Genomic DNA, 10,730 nt, shown 5'->3' with positions numbered 1-10,730 from the left:
GTGGATGCATTTGAATTGTGGTGTTGGCAAAGAATATTGAATATACCATGGACTGCCAGAAGAAGGAAAAAAATCTTTTTTTGAAGAAGTACAGCCAGAATGCTCCTCAGAAGGGCAGATGGCAAGACTTTGTCCCAAATACTTTGGAAGTGTTATCAGGAGAGAACAGTCTCTGGAGAAGGACATCATGCTTGGTAGAGGGTCAGTGAAAAGGAGAAAGACCCACAACGAGGTGGATTAACACAGTGGCTGCAACAGTAGGTTCAAGCATAGCAACGATTGTGAGGATGGCGCAGGACAGGGCAGGGTTTCGTTCTGCTGTAAATAGTGTTGCTATGAGTCGGAACCTACTTGATGGCACCTAACAACGACAGCAAAGTTTGAGGCCTCATAAAAACTTGAGACACACCTGAGGGGTCCCTTAAACCTCAAGTGGATAGGCATTTATTTAAAAGTGTCCCAGGGTATGTAGTGCCTGCAGACATCAAACAGAAATGAGCTTGGAAGGAAAATGCCATTATGATGTAGTGTGGCATACAAAGGAGTTAGGACCATATTCATCATCTGGCATTTAAGTCTCAGGGACCACTGAAATTTATTTTACATATCTTTATAAATACTTATATTTGCAAACATTTTTGTAATGATATGCATATTTATTTAAAGCATTGATTATCTAATTTCAATGTTCACTGCTAGTATTTTTATAGAAATTGTACATAATTTTATGTGTGTGTGTATGTTTTAATTTCTCTCTCTGTTGCCCAGATTCCGTTATTTGTGTGCATGTGTTTAGTGTTAGGAATACCTTCTGAGTATTATGTACCAAAACGTGTCCTTCTGCATCGTGAACATATGAAATGAACATATGTAATGAAATACAATATAATAGAAAATGTTGTTCTCGAGTCACAACATTTTTCCCTAAAACCTCTACCATTGTTTCATGGTTTTAGTACTTAGTGTTTTCGAGTAAAGCATGACTTTTGTTCTTGTATAGCAAACCTTATTATTTTCTTCCTGCATGCTTCCAGAAATCTTTAAAATTTCCTACATTTCAAAATTTTGTTAGATTAATCCTAGGATTTAAGATTGTTCTTAAAGATTTTGAGCTGGAGAGTTGATTAAAGGTGAGTTTTATTCTACAGTAATCACCAGCATTCTAAGTAAAAACTCTGAACAAAATATTGCATCTCCAAAGTATACTGCTTATTTAGCTCTTCCTTGGTCAGATGCTTTTATGGCTGCCTTTATATGCTTCTGTGTAAACCATTTGTGTAGATGTATTAGTGAAGATAGCAGTGGATGTATGAAATAATATACATCATACTCTATTAGAAGAATTTATGTAAAGACACATATCTTATTATCTTCTATGTTATATTGAATTTTATTTTCCATCTTCTGTGGTGTCTAGCTAATCTCTTATAAAATATTTATTGACATCTGCTATGACTTGATTAAGAAGGAAGCTACGTAGATTCAAAGACCAACTTATCTATTAAATACCAACATCTGTTGCCATTGAGTCAATTCTGACTCAGGCAACCCTACAGAACAAAGTAGAATTGCCTGAGACACTGACTCCATCATGCTTTAGTCAGGAGAACGTAGTAGAAAAAAGGAGAGAGAGGGAAAATGGGAGAGACAAGGAAGGAAGGAAGAAAAGAAGGAAGGAAGGAAGGGGGGAGGAAGGGAGGAAAAAAGAGAGAGGGGAAGAAAGAAAGAAAGAAAGAAATGGAAGGGAATGGGAGGGGAAGGGAGTGGAAGGGGAGGGGAGGGAAATGGTAGGGTAGGGTAGGGTAGGGTAGGGTAGGGTAGGGTAGGGTAGGGTAGGGTAGGGTAGGGAAGGGAAGGGGAGGAAAGGGAGAAAGAAAGAGAAAGAAAGGGAGGGAGGGAGGGAAGGAGGGAAGGAAGGAAGGAAGGAAGGAAGGAAGGAAGGAAGGAAGGAAGGAAGGAAGGAAGGAAGGAAGGAAGGAAGGAAGGAAGGAAGGAAGGAAGGAAGGAAGGAAGGAAGGAAGGAAGGAAGGAAGGAAGGAAGGAAGGAAGGAAGGAAGGAAGGAAGGAAGGAAGGAAAGAAAGGAAGATAATGCTAGACATTGGGATTAATCCCCTACCAAAAAACCAAAACCAAACCCAGTGCCGTCCCTAGACAGAGTAGAACTGCCTCATAGAGTTTCTAAGGAGCATCTGGTGGATTTGAACTGCCAACTCTTTGGTTAGCAGCCCTAGCACTTAACCACTATGCCACCAAGGTTTCTTTAATCCACTAAGGATAACCATTTTAGGAGTGATTGAGAGCTACCTGTACTTCAGGTCTCATTGGGCCAAGTTGAACTATGGGGGTGAATTAAATGTGATAGATGGTTTCAACAACAGACCAGTAGTTTTGTCTGCATGGAATTTGTTTATCCTGTAACATAACCTTCAAATAAAATTCAAACTCAAAGTGAATAAATGGATAACTTTAAGTATTAATGTATTAACTGGAATCTGTAGTATTTTTTTTTTTTAAGACAACTAAAGTAATGGTTTTTGAAGACAACTAAAATAATGGTCGCAAAAGCCCAATCTTTTTAAAAAATATTTTATGTTGCTATTGCTCCTTTGCATGTGAAGTTTCTTTCTATCTCTCCAGTATACAAGGTAATGCACTATTCTTGGTACTTAGTTATTTTAGATAGAGTTTATCATAGCAAATTTATTGGAAAATAAGCTTATTTCCCCTTATCTTTATTATAAAACATTGCAGTTCAGTGAGGTCTTTGCTGTCTTAGCGAAGAATAGTTCAATGTTTACATCTTTTTGTAATCTTCTTAAAACAAGAAAATGAGTTTGGTAATGTCAGTGCTGAGTCCTCTAAATATTCAGCTAATACTCTGCTCAGTGCTTAATCTTTTCCTCATTAATGGTTTTAGTAAACATATGGTGATATTCAGTTGAGGTCAAATGTAAGTAGAACACTCTTATCAATTCTGTGGTTAATCAGTTTAACATTTTGAAATTCCCCTTTAAGAAAAACATAGATATTTAATCTCACAAACAAATGTACTTCATAAATCCTTCACTTCTAGATTTAACTGTCATATGAAACTACTTGAATCAGCTTAAATGATAGCCTTTAAAGTCTCTTATATGGTCCGTGAACTTAATCAGGTAGATTTTACCAGAAATCTACCATGACTTTATATAGACTGTCTTGAGAAGCTTTATCTTGTCTCATCAGTCTTTCTCTTTGAGTTTATAGTCTTCTCATAGACTAAACTAAAAACACATTTTTCCATCTGATCTTGTTCTCTTATGACAGGGACCATTAATTAAGAGTATATTAATGGGAAGTCGCATGAAGTTATAAAGGATAACTGAATATTTTTTTATTTCCCTTTCTCCACTCCTGCCAATAATTCGCTTCTTCATTGAGTTTGTTCCCCATCCATTTGTGTGCCCTCCACTATAGCTTCATACTGTAAAGCTGCCTATAAGTTGTGAATTAGACAATTAGAACATTCTAGATTCTAAAAATCTAGAATATTAAATTGTCAAAGTTATCTAATATGAGCAGTTAGAAGAGATGAAGGGAAGAAAGAATATATATCAGGTGACCCTTGTTTTTACTACAAGTTTTGCAACTCAATTAAAAAAACCCTCATAGATCCAAATGACTACAATGTGGAAGTAGAGGACGAGATCTTGAAAAATAAAATGCAGTAAATTAAAAAGAATAGAACAATGAATCCTAGTAGTGCTACTATTAAAATTTATTTAGATGATATTGAACTCTTAAAATTTTTTTAGGGACTCAAAGAACTTTTGTTTATGTGTATTTTAGTTATTGATATTAACTATATTACCCACTGGTGTTGAGTTGATTCTGACTCATATCTACCCCATAGGACAGAGTAGAACTGCCCACAGGGTTTCCAAGGAGTGGCTGGCAGATTCAAACTGCTGACCTTTAGGTTATCAGCCAAAATCTTAACCACTGTGTCACCAGGGCACAGTGTCATTAAAATTGAGATATGTTTAAAATATTTATGGATTAATCAACATAATAATAATAATCCATGTAATAATAAAAGTAATAAACTCACTAAACTCACTACATAACAAAAATATTTTAATAAATATATTTTCTAAGCAGTCCCTAGGTGGCACAAATTATTTTTTCTTGACTGCAAACCTAAAGGTTGGTATTTTGAAGCCATCCAATGACACTGTGGAAGAAAAGCCTGGTGACCTGCTTCTGTAAATATTACAGTCAAGAAATCTCCATGGAGCAGTCTTACTTTGTAACATATGGGGCTGCTGTGAGTCAAAATCGACTAGGTGGCAATGGGTTAAATTTTCTAAAACAAAAAACATAAGAAAAGTGGCAGTGTTTTTCATTTATCAAATCTTTGTAATGTCTAGCTTAAGAGAAGAAACCTGGGTTCTCACATCTGTTTCTGTATTCAGTCTGTGGTATATATGACAAGGACGGCATATATAATGAGGATTCATAATAATAATTGTTTAAAATGTTAGTAAGGGGGAGAATAATTTTTCTTAAATATGAAATTCACATACATGACTCTAATTAGTATAATCAGAATTATTTAGCCAAAAAAATTCAATTATTACTCTTTATGATTTCTGTAAATGATATTTTGTCAATACCAGTAGGTATTTTTATAAATTATGTATGCAGTTAAAACACACCTGAAATGCCTAGGCCACCTGAGTTACTCCTCCTATATCGTCTGTCATACTTTTCATATGAAGATTTTTGTTCAACATGTTTTATAAGTTATGTATGCAGTTATATATTATATATGCAGTATTTTTATAAATTAAGTATGTTTTATAAATTATATATGCAGTTATAAATTTTATATGCAGTATTTTTATAAATTATATATGCAGTTAAAACACACCTGAAATGCCTAGGCCACCCAAGTTACTCCTCCTACATCATCTGTCATACTTTTATATAAAGATTTTTGCTCAACGTGTTCTGTGAACATGTCTCCTTACAGCACCGTTCCTAATCCAGTGATCCATTTCCTGGCAGGAACACTGCAAAGCATGTGGCAGAGGAAGTGCCAAGTCACAAATCTGCACAAGACTGCCAGAAGGGGTGATGTTCACTCTGGATTTTCAATCTCTTTTTTACTGAGTGGAAACCCCAGGTTCTTACTCAGCATGACTCATATTGGCCAGTAAACAAGAGACCTACGTGGAAGAACAGGCAAGGCACCTCTATTTCATTGTACAAGGAAATGGAGTCAGTTGGAGCTGCTGCTGCCAAGACTGCTCTCCAAGGGCGGCCAGGCAAGTTACTTTTAAAGGCATTTACAAGTAGGGAGTTCATAAAGTTGTGCCAGCAACATTTTTAATCATACTATCCAGGCACAACGGGGTTTATATATAACCTGCAAGCAAAATCAGAATTCAAAATGCAAAATTGGTTGGGGGGGGTGGTTAGCAAAGGAAACAGTTTTTCAATACAATTCTGTAGGAGAGGAGCAGGTAAAGAATACAGCACTCTTGTCTCATCTCTCTTACTGATCATAGATGATACAGCACAGTGAAAACAGGGAGAAGTCTCAGACAGACTTGAACCAGGCACACGGGGAAAGGTAAAAAATCTGCATGTAAAATTGTAGATGAATTCCAAATATCTGAGAAACATGAGAGAAAGAACTAATAACAAGTAAACAAAGAAAGCTACTAACTCTGACAGAATTTAATGACATTTTGAATCTGGAATTTTTCTCCTCCCTTCTAAGAGATTCTTGAAATATTCTTCAGCAGCCACAGTATAGCCAAACTAGTGTCAAGTACTTTTATAACCTTGAGTTAAAAAGGTTTTTGGGGGGGACATGGAAGAAGGGAAGTTAGACAGAAGAAGAGACAATAATATCCTCTCTAAAAAACAAAATTAAGCACTCTAAATGGATTGTTTGAATCTTACCTTCTAGTCCAGACTTATGAGTAGGTTGCTGCTTACTTAATGTGATGCAGAAATTTCGAGAAAGCTCACATGCCCCAAATAATTATACTTCCTTCATTTACTTGCTGACCGGTGAAATTATTTTACCACAGGTCATTGGCTTTACTTCTATAATTAAAATTAAAAAAAAAAAATTAAATGATAATAGCCTAACCATACAAGTAAAAGCACAACCAACCATAACAACCATGCTCAAGCGCCTTATGCCTTACTCATAAACAGACCAATTGTGTTGAGTAGAAAGAGAAAGAGAACATTATATTAGGGAAATAAGGGTAAGAGACTATAAAAAGATAAGCAGCAGGTAAGTGAAGACAAAAATTACATCAAGGAGATTTATTTAACACTAGTAAATATATCCAGAAAGATATACAACACAGTTTGTCTCCCTGGGTTGCCCTAGAATAATGGCAGTGGCTGAAATCTGAATCTTTCAAATTGTCAAAATAAAAAAATAAAGGTCAATAAGAAGAGCAAGCAAAAACGCATAACTCATACCTTCAGCATAACTAATAGACATAGATTACCCTGAACCCCAAATTCTTTATAAATAGAGAAATACAACATGAAGTTCATATTGTATGCTTGTGCAAAGAAGAGAGTGGAAGGCATAAGAACATTGTAGCACAGTAAAAAAAAAAAAAAAAATCACTACCAGAAAAGTTCCCATTCCAAGTGCAATACTACTGAGAACATTTTTGAGGCTGAATAATGAAAGTACTCATTCAGGAAAGGATCTTTTAAGTGTTTAGGATGCATTAAGAAATTATTCTAAACGTGGTCATAAAGAAAAAGGATGACAGTGAATGCTTTTGATCTAATAGCTGAAGTGTGGTGTGATAAGTTACCTACAGGGTCATCTAACTCTCTAAAGAAAGAAAACTTTCTTTTTTTTTTTTTTACTATTCACTATTAATTAGAATCTAAATGTTTTACAACTTTGTAGAATTTAATAATAACTTGTAAAAGGCTTTTAAGATGTAATTTAATCTATTCAGTAGAGATACCAATAATTTCTACCTGGTAGAGAAGAAGGGTTATGGATTTATTATCCTGGAGGTTATTTAGCACTTTTGTATCCAACTAAATCAATTTTTTTCAGCGTTCTTTTTTGTTGTTGTTGCTTTGTTTTCATATACATGTATATTTCAGTTTCTCACATACTCCTTTGAAATGGCTTTGTTATCCTACTGGTTTCCTAATTAATATGGTAAAATAAAACATTGGCATGGGATCACTGTATACTTATATCTTAATTATGCTTTACCTTTTTTGAAAATTATATTTCGATGTTATTAAAGTTTAGTCTTGGGAAAGCATTGCTTCTAGAAGAAAAAGTGGTAACTACAAAGGAAATATATGAGACTTGGTGGTGAAGAAAAATAAAAAACAAAATTGGAAATTAAATGTCTTGAATAAACAAACCAGAACCCCCCCCCCAAAAGAAATCAAAATGCTACAACTCATCTGAAAAAAATCCCGTTGTTTAAATCAACTATACTGCGCTATATAGACATAAGGGAATGCTCTTGAACTAAGAATTTCAGAAGCCATCCAAAATCCTAACTCTCATCTGCATGCAACTGCTATGAAACGGACTTTAAAAAAATCAGACAAAGTAACAATATGAAGGAAACAGTTGATGAAAATTCTCCTGTAAAACACAACTACCAGGCAAAAAAAAAAAAAAAACTAGGACAACACTTCATCCTGAATTAAATGTTCTTAAATAAAAATTTCTTTGAAAGTCTTTTCATAGTGTGGTGGCTTGTGTGATGCTGTGATACTAGAGGCTATGCCACTGATATTTCAAATACCAGCAGGGTCTCCCATGGTGGACAGGTTTCTCCAGAACTTCCAGAGAAAGACTAGAAAGAAAGACCTTGTAATCTACTTGAGAAATTTAGCCAATGAAAACCTGATGGATCAAAATAGAATATTGTCTGACTCACTTGATTTGGACAGGTCATCATGAAATATCACTGGAGGACAACATGTTTGGTGAAGTAGAGGGCCAGTGAGGGTGAAGGACACTGGTTGAGGTGAAGTGGATTAGTGCAATAGCCACAGCGATGGATTCAAACATGCTGGTGACTGTGAGGATGACTCAGAACTGGGCAATACTTTGTTCTCTTGTACCTATTGTCTTCATAAATTGGAGTCACTCCATGGCAGCTGCCTAAATAAGTTGCAGATATGAAAAAAAAAAAAAAACTCTTATGATTATATAATAATGTGCTTCTCATATAAGACAAAGAGAAATAAAACAGAAAAATAAGCAATCAGATTTAACCAAATGGAAAAGAAACTGAAGAAAAAAAATATGAGAAAGGACAAACAGATTAGAAGGAGTCAATGGGTTCTGACTATAAATTGAGGAGACACATGGAAGAGAAGCCTGAGGAATAATAATGTAATAAAGAATGAAGCAAAAAGATCAAGGATAAATGGCATAAAAGATAGGGAAGAAATATCTAACACATATAGATTTGAAATGACTACCTCTACCTGTAGGGAATATCTATAAGAAGAACAAATCAATGAAAACAGAATAAATATCTAAAGCTGTAATTCAGCTCAATGACAAAATACATAATTAGTAAAATTCAAGGTAATAAAAATCTAACATATTTTAAAAAATTAACCAAGTTATAAAATTATAATTAAAAAAACATAGCCTTCATATACGTGACCAATAACTGATTACAAGGTATAAGGACGAAAAAATAATAAAAATAGTAATAAAAAAGATAAAACGCATAGATAAGTGCGATTTTTTAAATGTAAAAATATATTTTTAAAACAAAATAACTGAATATTATGTAGATTTGAATTCTCCCTAAGTTAATTTATAAATGTAGTTAAATCCAAATAATAATACCTATAAGAATTTTTCCTTTTTGGTAATAAATAAATAATAATAAATTTTGATAATAAATTTTATTTGAAAAAATAAATACGCAAAAGTAACTTGCATGTAAATTAATAGTAATAAGGAGAGACTAGTTATACCAAATATTAAGACATACCTTGTTGTTGTGGTTAGCTGCCCACCAGTAGGCCCCAGATTCATGGTGATCCCACGTGTTATAGAGTAGCATTTTTCCAGAAGGTTTTCTTAGCTGTAATTTTCACTGGTGTCACCTTGAAGACTAAGCTGCGCCTGACCTAAGCCATGGCATTTTCAATCGCATCATATGCATGTGAAACCTGGGCAATGAATAAGGAAGACCAAAGAAGAATTGATGCCTTTGAACTGTGGTGTTGGCGAAGAATATTGAATATACCATGGACCACCAAAAGAAGGAACAAATCTGTCTTGGAAGAAGTACAACCAGAATACGCCTTAGAAGCAAGGATGGAGAGACTGCATCTTACATACTTTGGACATGTTGTCAGGAGGGATCACTCTATGGAGAAGGACATCATGCTTGGCAGAGTACAGGGTCAGTGGAAAATAGGAAGACCCTCCATAAGGTGGATTGACACAGTGGCTGCAACAATGAGCTCAAGCATTACAACGATTTTAAGGATGGCTCAGGACCGGACAGCGTTTCGTTCTGCTGTGCATAGGGTCGCTATGAGTCGGAACCGACTTGACGGCACCTAACAACAACAACGACAATTTTCACTGAAGCAGGTCGCCATGACATTTCTTCTACAGAGCCATTGGGTGGGCGAACTGCCAACCTTTCAATTAACAGCCATTCCCAAAATGCTTGTGCCACCCAGAACATTCCATAAACCCACTGCCATTCAGTTGATTCCAAGATTCCATAGAGGCTCTAAATGTGTGATAGACTACCCTCTGATTTCAAACAAACAGACAGACTTTCCCCAATTTTATAATACATACAAAACATGAGCTTCTCATCCTGACATTTCTATCAGCTCTTAATTAGTTCTGGAGTTAGAAATACTGGACAGATGCTTTATTTAGTGTGATCTTTGAAAATAAAATTTTGCATATGAGAAAACCATAATATGATACATCATAAAGTAAATTTGTATCCAGAAATATGTTGGCATTTGATTTGATTTGTAAAATATAAGAAAATAAAAAAAAAGGAAAATTAAAACTTACAGGTGTAAAAACAGAACGTGGGTTTTAGAAACTCACTCATTAAATCTGTGGGTCAGGGGTTTGTCCTCAGGAACCAGACCCCATCATCAGATCTTATGACTGTATCTGGTGTGAAGTCCTGTGCTGGTGAAGTTTGCATTTGCCACCTAAATTTTTTGTAATCTATTCATCACGTGAAGCCCAGGGATTGAAAAAGTCTTAAATTAAACTGACATGCAGCTAAGTGGATTCAATGGCTCATTTCTGCCATTTGACAGACAGGTTACTGAGGGACAAGGTAATCTCCTTCTTAATTATTATTTTGGTTCTTCAGAGAATACAGCCATTTCATCATAACACTAAAGCCTTCTCCTCTCACATCAAGAAAGCATTTTTTCCAGCTCTGGTTATTGTAGCTTTAGCTTAGAATAAAGATAAAAAGTATTCAAATAAATCAAACATTTGCATGATGCTGCAATATCCTCTAGCATTATTTGGTGCTGAGCAGGCAACAGAGAACAAAAGTTAATTTCCTCATGTTCAATATAGTTATTTTCCTGTTTCCATTTTTTTTTTTTTTTTGGTAACATTACATGTAATTCTAGATTTACTGCATGAACACATTTAAATTTGAAATATGCTTTTAGATTAATTTTTAATAAGATTATGCCACCC

The sequence above is a fragment of the Elephas maximus genome, chromosome 21 (assembly GCF_024166365.1).
Source record: "Elephas maximus indicus isolate mEleMax1 chromosome 21, mEleMax1 primary haplotype, whole genome shotgun sequence".
NCBI lineage: Eukaryota > Metazoa > Chordata > Mammalia > Proboscidea > Elephantidae > Elephas > Elephas maximus.
This window is presented reverse-complemented; position numbering follows the sequence as displayed.